The sequence below is a fragment of the Pleurodeles waltl genome, chromosome 4_2 (assembly GCF_031143425.1).
Source record: "Pleurodeles waltl isolate 20211129_DDA chromosome 4_2, aPleWal1.hap1.20221129, whole genome shotgun sequence".
NCBI lineage: Eukaryota > Metazoa > Chordata > Amphibia > Caudata > Salamandridae > Pleurodeles > Pleurodeles waltl.
Window position 1 is genome coordinate 99,470,911 of NC_090443.1, and position 11,303 is coordinate 99,482,213.

An 11,303-nucleotide genomic window follows, 5' to 3' on the forward strand; every position below is an offset into this window, starting at 1 on the left:
CTTGGGCCACTGGTTTCCCTTCCCTGTTCTAGCAGCCAACTCACCTACCTCAGCAAAGAAGCAGCTCCTCTTTGGTGTAGTTGTCATATGCCCAGCAAAGGCAGCTTCTCCTGTGTGGCTTCTTGTGAGGAGGGTTGGGTAATACCTGCCTCTGTGGCAGGCCTCTAATGTTTCTGTGCTTCGGAGCCATTCACACTAGTCCCTAGAAGGGCAGAAGGCTGTCTCGTGGCCAACATCTGTGATTGGCCGCAGAGTTAACTGGGCAACAGAGTGGCATCTTTCCAAAAGTTGCCTTTCCCTAAAAGTGACATCAGGGGCCAGATGTAGGAAAGGATTTGCGAGTCGCAAACGGCAAAAATTGCCGTTTGCGAGTCGCAAATTGCATTTTCCTATGCAGAAATGCATTTTGCGAGTCGGGACCGACTTGCAAAATGCATTTCCGAATCGCAAATAGGAAGGGGTGTTCCCTTTCTATTTGCGATTTGCAGTGGTATGCAATACTGTCGCAGTTACCATCCACTTGAAGTGGATGGTAACCCACTCGCAAATTGGAAGGGGTCCCCATGGGACCCCTTCCCCTTTGTGAATGGACCACAAATTATTTTTTCAGGGTAGGTAGTGGTCCAAGGGACCACTACCTGCCCTGAAAAAATACCGAAACTAAAGGTTTCGGATTTTTTTTTAAAGTGCAGCTCGTTTTCCTTTAAGGAAAACGGGCTACACTTAAAAAAAAAAAACTGCTTTATTTAAAAGCAGTCATGAACATGGAGGTCTGCTGACTACAGCAGGCCTCCATGTTTGCGAGTGCCCATAGTCGGTATGGGGCCGCAATTTGCGACCCACCTCATTAATATTAATGAGGTGGGTCTTTGCGACCCCATACCGACTCGCAGACGGTGTCTGAGACACCGTTCTGCATTGCAAATTGCGACTTGCAATTTGCGAGTTGGAAGGACTCGCAAAATGCAAGTCGCAATTTGCAATTTTGCTACATCTGGCCCTAAATCCGACTTGGGCATCAAGTCAGATTTGACGCCATTATTAATTAGATACCTTGAATTATCATCTTTAGTAGTCCCAATGAGAATTTAGCCGCTTTGAGCTGACAATCTGTATCTCTGTACTTGCCAATGGAGCCTACTAGCCTTTTCACAATAAAAACAATTTGTTACTTTTACTGATAAGAAATATGAAAATATATGTCCTACTTAGTAATATACATAACCCTGCCTGAGGTCATAATAGGCCTTCCTTAGGGGTAATATATATATAATTAAAGGAGGTTTGGACTTTGCCACACGTTTAAATGGCAAAGTCATATTAGCAGTTTTAGAACTGCTCTTTCAGTGTGCAGTCGCAGGCTGGGAGGTATGTTGTGCTTTCTCTCACACACGAAGGATAGAAGATTCAGTGCTGCAGCCTTGGGTAGACACTTTAACTTTCATGCCGTAGGTACCCTTGGTAACATATTCTAGGAACTTATAAGTAAGTTAACTTATGACATTTGGGGGTAGCCACTTCATCATATACTTTATAAAGGGTTAGAACACTGGCAGTGAGATCTGATAATCAAGCCTCAGTGCACTCTCCAAGTCGAAAAACCAGTAGCATCAGTCCAAATCCTTGGGGTTTGATCATGCAAAAAAGAGGCATTTCTTTGCACAATGGATTTCCACTGCAAAATGGCCAAAGGAACTCCAAAGGATCCTCGCAGAAGTCTGTAGCTCTACTGAGAAACAAAGGACATTTTTCCTGATCCTACCAATTACTGAGTTATTGCCAACGGCCCATTACAGGGAAACAAACTGAAAAGGCTGCTTCCTCCCAGATCTGACATCATACAAGGTAATTTAACCTCTGACCAGCAAATGGGCTTCTGTAAAGATGGAGGCACCAGATCTGCCCAGATAGTCATCTGTAATGAACTAAAACTGGTGGTTGACAGATATGAAGCAGCAGCATAACTATGGCTGGATCTATTGGCTGCCTGACACTTTCCACCATCAGACTCTACTACTGAAACTAGAAAAGCTCAGGAATTCAAGGAAGAATTATTCTAAACTGGATCTTCTCCAAGGCAGGCACAGCAACATCTCGGTTTTCTCTCTACTCCTGCTTGGAATCTATCTGACACTGTTGTCAGACCTGATCAGTTTCTTCACTCTAACCTACTACACCTTCACTGACAACAGATCATTGTTTAATGAGAAAATCCAAAGATGTTGCCCCAAACCAGAGATCTTGACCAATGGACAGTGGTTAAACTGCCATCCCACAATCATCTGGCCCAAGGAACTAAAAGTTACACCTTTGACATCAAATGAAGTAATTAATGTCAGAGGTTTATGACTCAAACCACTTCTTGAAATGAATTAAAAGACACAAATGCTTTCTACACTATGTCAAAAATGTAGGAGCATCTTTCCACATCGAAGGCATCCCCAGGGCTTTCAGTATTACCCTTGTCATGTTCTGTGTACTCTATACAAAAGGTCTATACCTAAAAGTACCGTCCGGCATACTTTAGAAGCTGCCCAGGATCCACAGTAGAGCATCAAAATATCTGCTACTAGAGCCCTTGGAACGGATCCCAGGGCCCCTGGTCCTTCCTTAGATCCCTATAGCCAGGGGTCATCCTTCATAGCACTCTGCATCATCCACAGGGCCATCCATGATAAAAGCCCATTGCTCATCCAACCTAAATTCCTAAGATACAGCACAGATGGCTAAACTATAGATTACCACGTTGCCTGTCATTCCACTCCTACATGAAATAGAGCATTGGTAGAGCGTTGCTCGCAGTACATGTTCCAAACTAAGGAACGTCTTCCTAATTAAAACTGAGAACATACAAGAACTGTTAAAAATCAGAAAGATAGTAAAGACCTGGCTTTTTTGCAACTAAGGATGTTCTGACATGACTCATACATTAATTTACCCCACCTGCCTGCAACCAATGCATGCTAAAGGCCAGCCTGTCTGCTGTCTTTGAGTAAGCTAGACCATAGACGTCTGTCACCAGAGCCTTGTACTGAATGCAGAGAGGGTGCAGATGGAATAATGTTGTGGGTCAGGGCTTCCTCCAATCAGTGCCGAAATGAATGAGACATACTGCTTGCTCGTCCTCCTACATATGCTTTGGTCTCCTGCTTTCCAGACACATCTTTTAGCTGGAATTTCAGAGTATAACACATGCATGACCTTTATGTTATTTGCGTCTTGCCTCTGACCCTCTCGGCCACCCCTAGCCTAGGTGTCCAAAAGCTAGAGATGCGATAAGACCCCAAACCCTAAGCTTAACCTGTCCTTCCATAAGCCGCACTAAATCCTTCAAATCATCTAAAACACTAATAATATTCCTTCCAAAGCCTCACCCAGCTTCCAGCTCCACTCCTCCTAGGAAAGCCATTAGGTCAGTAAGATTGACCACTAGGGAGTACTTACCCTAGATGACAGAACAAGTGCTTGAACATAGGTTAACTCTGTATCACCCAAGGGGCTGACTCTATGGCACATTTATCCAGGCTGTCTGTATAAAGCACATCACCACAAGTCCTTCTCTCTCTTTGAGGAACCATATAAGTTATTTATCCTGACACCTTTAAATTAACACTAGTTGTGGGTTGTTCCTTTGCCACTCTAGGGTGAACCATATAGATTACTTCTCCTGGCTGCCAGAAACCAATAGATGCCCTAGGACCTTGCTACTAGGTGGACCCTATTGAGTATTTATCCTGGTTACTTGTAGGCACTGCATGCCAGTGGTTGCTCACTATTAGCCCTTGGTTTAACAGTATAGATAATTTATCTGGATGCCAATAACCATGCATGCCTTTGGGCTATTCGTCTGTTACTCCAGCATGGACTCTAGCAAGCAAAGTCTGGAAGCACTTCTTTAACTACAGGTGGACCTTAGCAAGAACAATCTAAAATCTTATTGAACATGTACATTCTCCAAAGCAATTGATGTTACTGTACAAGCTGAGCATTAGGCCATGACCTGCTGGTGTGTGATGTCACATTTGTCTTGGTGTGACCTTGGAACCTGGCAGCCTATAAAAAAGACCATGTCTAAGGATTGCCCAAATGATCCTGTGTAATTTCTACAGCACCTTCACTAGGTCTGCATTTCTCCTGTATACCTGCTGGTTACCCCCTGAACTCTCTCACATTTAGTTCTTTAAGATGGATGCTTGTATTTAGTCCAGGCCATGGGATATTCTTCCATGACTCCTAGGGACACCTTATAAGGCATTTATGCTGACTGTATCTAGTATGTGCCCAAGAGTCCTGTTTCTCACCGAACTGGGAGGACCCTGCAGAGCATTATGTGGGCTGCCAGGAATAAAGTGCAGTACTTAACTTCTCTCTCTGCCACCCCTGAGTAGTCCCTTAGGAGCACTTACCATTGCTGTGTTTCCCTACGTCTGCCTGGGGGTTATTCCTAGGCTCTTCTCAATTGAATTGACCTTGTCAGCCAGGTAGCCAGAGGTGTTGGTCCTGATTAATTTATAGGTGATGCAGCTTGTTTTGCAGATGGTTTAGGCCGGGAAGGGGAGTCAGTCCATCATGAAGGGGGGTGATGTAGTCTTTCTTCTTGACGCCCATAATGAGGCATGTTGTAACATGTAAGAGGCAATGTAGAGTCTTGCAGGCCTTAGAGCAGTTTATTTCCACCATAACGATGTGAGAGTAAGAGGGCTTGAATGGCAGTTCTGAAGTTACGTTTTGGGCTGAATGGTTTCACTTTCTTAAGCAGAAAGAACAGGCTATCTTGGTTTGTGGATTTGTTCCCTGAGAGCGAGATTGGTGTCCACAGTGAATTTGAGTGACTTGGCATTGGCTGAAAGTTGAGATTTTAATCCATCTAGATTCATGTGGTAGATCCAGAGTTAGACTATTGTTGGTTCTTGAGGAATAGTAAGAATTCTGTGTTGGTGGGGTTCCGCTTCAGGGAGGTCCTGGACTTTCTGGTCTGGATGACGTGTAGGTAGTGTTTGAGGCATTGATTGTCAGAAGAGAAACTTTCAAATATAGTTGTGTGTTGTTGGTGTATTGGTGAATTTTGATGTAGAAGTTAATTGGGACAAAATGAATCCCTAGGGAGCTCTGCATATGATGTGGCTATTCTGGAACCATGAAGTGCCTATATGAACAAATATGTGTTTTTTGGAAAAGCAGGAGGAGAATCAGTGAAGGACATATCCAGTGAATCTTATTCAGTACTTCATTTATGGATGAGGGTAGGGTGGTCAACAGTGTTGAGGGGCCGATGGGGGGGTCCAGTGACATCAGGAGATAGGGTTCACCTAAAACTGTGGTCAGGAGGAAGTTGTTTATGATACGTAAAGTACGTGTAACACTGCTGCAGCGTGATCTGAAGCTAGATTGATAGTTGTGCAGGAGATGGTTAGCATTGATATGATTTTTAATTTGTGCACCTAGTCTGACTGAACAGCACAGCTGTCGCATGCAGTTATGTAACAATCACTAGAGAGGGTATTTGGCTCCGCCCACACGTTGGGAGCCAGAAGTACTTATTTTGATTGGGCAGACGTTCGGTGCTTCCACAGAAAAAGTGCTTGCCCGCACAGCTATGATCATTTTGTTTATTTATCCAGCATGAACTTTTAGGGACATTCACATGACATTGTAATACTATTAAAGTGTCTTTGATAATTAATGATTTTCTCTTGCAGGAGCACGGGTGGGCAAAGGGCAGTAATTAACCTACATGGATGCCTAGATCTGACTTCACAGTGCAATTGCCACCTGTCTTTTTAACCTACACCAATATTATTATATACTTTTTTGCTTCCATACAAATGCATATCCGTTTGCAAGCTATTTAGTTGTAATGCTTCACAATACCATGCAGCATTCCTTTAAAGCCAGACCTATTGACATTGCCAGTGCTTGTTTAATGATCTTGACATTGAAGTTCAAATGTCTAATGGGCCTGTAATTATGTCATGTTTATTTAATGTTATGGTGATTTGTACAGTGCTGTATCACCTAGAAGCGTGTCAAGATGCAAAGCAGATGAGCGTCGAGCCAGGCCTAGGTTGGTTAGGATGCTCAAAGAGCCAGGCCTTCAGATTATTGCAGAATGCAAGAAGTGACAAGGAGGATTCGGATGTGTAGCCGCAGATCGTTCCACGCTTTGGGAGCAGTGAAGGAGACTGCTTAGCTGCTGTCTCTAGTTTTCTTTACATGTGGAATGTGTACAAGTAAGACTCAGGCTGAGCGGAGGTGTCTGGAGGATGTGTGAAAGTGGATGGGCTTCTTGAGGTATGAAGGGCCTAAATTATGCAGAACCTTGAAAGCGTGGGTCAGGAGTGTGAAATGTGTTCACTTATGTATTGATAGCCGATGAAACTCCTTGAGGGGAGGTGAGATGTGAGCATGTTGTGGCAGGGTGAGAGTTGGTGAGGTGTCCGCTCTAGGATGTGTTTGTTCAGGAGTGAGAGGACCTGGACTGTTTCAAGAGCTTCTGGAAAGTTGCCCTGAGATAGGGTGGCGTTGGCATTGGTGAGCAAGTGTTAGCTTCTCTAGAAAGGGCTTTGACGAAGGATGAGGGTAAAACATCTTCATAGTGGTTTTGAGGGAATCAAGGATGTCAGTTAGATCTTTGAGAGACAGCAGTTTGAGGGATGACCAGTGTGTGATGCAGCATGGATGAGTGGGTGTCAGAGGAGAAGCAGGTTTGCTTTTGTAAATATGATGTTGTATAATCAGTATTCTTTCATTATGGGAGTGTATAATGCCATTATGCTTGCCCATGGGGTATGGGAAACGAGGGTCAGAGAATAGGTTGATGGAGTGATTTAACATTTGTGTTCTGCTTCAGTTTGCAACTTAGTTGAAGGTGTTGGTATAATACTTGGCTTTAGCTGGTATGATAAGTTCCCTGCGTATTGTGCCGAGAGCCTTTAGCAGTGTAAGGTTATTAGGGGTTCTGTTTTTACTAATTTTCTTTCCTCACTGCATTTGGAAAACTAACACCACAACCACTTCATTGTACATAGGCATTGACTCTTTTGCACATAGCAGCCATCCTTCAATTATTCTAGCATCCAACAAACACTTCTATGACCACCTGCATCACATGCCCATCGACCATTAGTTGCTCCAAATCTATTGTCAGTACTTTCCATTTGATTTCTTGTGGAAACTAAAATCTAAATGGCTGCACAAATGAACTAAGATCTGCTTTGCATGGTTTGGTGCTTCCTAGACTACATGAATAGCTATAGTGTTACTACTTAAGATATAAAAAACAAATCCACTGCATATAATGTAAGCCTTCTACTACTAATATGCTTATCTTTTCCCCTCCTCTGGCTTCCTAAACCTTAGGGCCTATATGGTAAGAATGACCACCACATATCACCTACAAGTAACCACACTTCTCCACTAGGTGCTGTCTCCACAAATCAACAACAAGACGCCTTATCTACACCTAGTGACTAAAGTCTGAGCAGCCTTCATAGTTTTCACATGGAATTTACATACTCTGGAAACAAACAACATACACCTTTGATTCACCAGGCCCCATTCTACCATTCACTGCACTTAAGGAAACCTGAGTTAATTCTAATGGCTCAATCATATCTTAAGACCTCCACGCTATCTCAGCATTTCATGCTTATCTCACCCCAAACCATAAAGCAGAGGGGCTATTGAAAAAACATCCTGTTCATGCAGCAACCATCCCGCCATGCTCCATTGAGTACCATTGTCTGGCGGTTGTTGCTCCTTGCAAGGCAAGCATGCAGTCGGTCTACCGCCACAAAGCATAATCGAACAATTCTTTGAAGAGCCAGACACTATTCTTGATTCTCACGACCCCACCACTGTTCCAAAGATTCTTCTTTTTGATTTCAACCTGATACTCAGTAATTAACTACAACATGGCTCATTTTCACAACATCTCTGTAATCATTTGCTTATTACCACATCATATTTCTGTCCTACACACTCCATAGGGAAACCTCTTAGTCTCATACTAGGTTCCACGGCACATTACTCGCTAACCCTCTCCATGTGATCACCACATCTTGCACACTGTCTTCAACATTCCTTGGCACTTCCTCCTCCTAGAAACACTCCACTCATCTCCAAAGAGATATCCTTCAGACTGCCTCCTAGAACTATTGAATCAAATACACCATCACCTTACTGTACTTCAAAGGATTACACCATTTGATATGTTCAATAATACCTTGAAACAAGCCTTAACTTCACACTCGTCAACGCATATTCTGCTTTACTTGCCTTTTATTCACAGACCTCAATATCACACAAAATAAAAAAATTAGAAAACTAAAACGAGAACACTTCTCCGTAAAAGGCTCAAAACAAGGCTAAAGTAAATACTGAAGCATCAAAATAAGTTTTCAGCACACTATCCCTTTAAAGTCTTTCCCCTCACTGCAACCACGAGTGCTGCCACATACTGTCTCCACCACACTCACTCACCAGTGACCTATCTTTGTAGCTAATGATTTTGCAAAATACCTTTCCTCAATCAAAATAAGAGACTACCTTGCTACCCTACATGTTACACCACGTTCACATAGTCCCTGGACCCCACACTATCAGCTATACTTTCACATCCCCTTCTGTACTAATTTCTATAAATAGAGAGCCCATCACACCATCTGACCCATTCAGCCTTCACGCCAACAAAGCAGTCATCCAGTATAGTGAGGATGAAAGGACAGTTCTGGTCACCAAGTCCTACAATCCCAACAGCAAACATTCTAAAATGTTTCTATGTTGATGTCTAGTTGAATTTTGAGACATATTCTGACATAACTCACCCGATGGCCCCTTTACACATTTTGCTTTCATGTTAAGAATTCGTCTTTTTCTGACGCTGTTCAACTGTTCTGTAATATCAACATGTTTCATATCACACTGATTATTGTCCGGCTCTTCACAGTGCTGTAAATCTGTATGTTTAGTGTTTGCTCGTCACAGTTGGGAAGCTTTCTTATTTAGACATGTCTGGCTTTACCAACGATATCCTTGCAACAAGGCAATGGATCAATAGAACAGCGGTTTCTGTTTGGCCTAACGTTACCGACCCTAGCCTCAACATTCGGTGTGCTTTCATTTCTAATATAAAACATTTCTGAGTGAATTGTCATGATGGTAAATTCCTAAAAAAAGTAATACAAATATTTGTTTCCCTTGACTAATTATGGTTCTGAGTGGGATTTTGTTGTGCGTTGTACACGTGGTTAGGACTGGATGCTAAAATCGTTGCTGAGCTGCAGTAGCTGAGAGAGAGAGAGGGGTCTTATATTACTAGTTTGAGGTGGGGAAAAGGGGGTACATTGCAGGGAGCAGACCTGCTTGTTGGGAGCTAGCAGACTGTTCTTGTATTAGTGCAATTATAGTAATGAGAGTTGTCTCAGGTGTGTCATAAGAAGAGGTCTATGAAGGAGCAGATGTAACCTGTTAATAAAAGTGGATTTCCGGATTTCAGTGGTCCCTTGGTTGGTAGACCTGCATGGTGCCCAACAGCTGCACCAATGTAGAACATGCAAAAGTTTATGAGGTGTCCAATTCACCAAGTGTGCACTAAGAGCTGATGTTTGGACATATCTCTGTTTACAGTGTAGCTTTCATCTAGCCTTCCGCTGAACTTTGTCTAAGGGCAATTCACACTTTGACTAGTTCAATGTAGTCTACCTCTGGGCCCTCTGTTCTAGAAGCCCAAAGAACAATCACAAACAGAAGGATTCACTACTGTAAGTCAGGCATAAAGCTGCAAATTTAGAAAAAAAAATGCTCGTTGCTTGACTGAAGATTCTTACATGTGCCATCAGAGTGGCATAAATACTGGAGCTTTCCGACCAGTGAGTTGTAGATCAGCTGGACAAGGAGGAGGTCATGCACATTAGGGTTTGAACATGTGTTGCTTGTGTCTCTCGCTCCAGCCGGGACAAACCTGTTTTTCTGAGAACCCCAGTGCTGCCACTAGTAAGTGAAAAGACCCTGGACTACCCTCAGAGGGGAGAAGTCTGACTGCTAGCATATCAATATGAAGTCTAGCGTTACAGGTTCTGTATGGGATGACACAAGGCACTGACACTGCCTGGACTCAAGGCCTGTGTGCACCCCATTCACCAGAAAATCTACATCACTACCACTTACGCTTGTGGGACAGACACCTAAAAATGGGGAAAAACCAAAGTGTGTGAACACCCATAGCTGAATCTATCCCCAGAGAAAACTTTTTAAAAAAACACAAAAAAACAGTTGGGACTGTAGCTGGACTTGCATAAAAATATAAATGCAATCCTGCCCAGACACTGGCAGAGACACATTCACAGCAACCAGTTTCGCACAGAAACAACCCCAAACAACAGCAATGACTACAGTGGTGGGCTGCTTTTGTTTGAAAGGTGGATTTTTAGGTCCAGGGTGTCTTAATCTTTCGGGTGAGCAAGTTTATTGTGTAGTCAGGAATTCAGCCAGGTTGTTCAGGCATACTCCAAGAGGCACAGGATGAGATACTTAAACTTATTACAACAAGGTTGCTACACTGTTTCATTTTTGCCTACCTTTTCGCCAAGTGACTGGAATGTCAAATACTGTTTGTGGACAATGTAGTTTCTTGTCTAGGACCTAATTCACCTCCTGCCGACTCGCCATTGTCTGAGTCCTGCCCCAGACCATCCCACCCACCCTCCATTGTTCCTGTACTTCCCCAGCCTCTGCCACTCACCCTTCACTGTCTGTGTGCTTGTCACTCTGATTGCTTCCGCACTCTCTGCCTCCCATCTTCTGTTGTCTGTGAGCTTGCCCCAAATTCTCCCACCCCTCCTCAGTTCTACATGTACTTCCCCCAACCACCCTCTGTTTTCTGTGTTTGTGACACAGCCCCTCCCTTCTACCATCAGTGTGCTTGCCCAGCCCTTCCCTTCTACCATCCCTTATTGACACAGCCCCTCCCTTCTACCATCAGTGAGCTTGCCCAGCCCTTCCCTCCACATGCTCCCTCATGTCCTCTTCGCTGTCTTTGAACAGGAGAGGAGGACACATGTGCGTGGAAAGGATGGTCGAGGGGGGACAAGGAAGCAGACAGCTAAAAATAATAATTAAAAAATATGACAGGCCATCGCTAATACGCTTTTCTTTTTTTAAAAATGCATTAGCGCTGGTCACATCAGAGTCCTTTTTAGGTTTTGCCTGCACGCGTGCAACATCTTTTCTCCAGGAAAAAAAGAAAAGTTAAAAGCGGCTTGGAACCTGCCCCTTACTTACCTGAACTTACCATTTGTTTATTC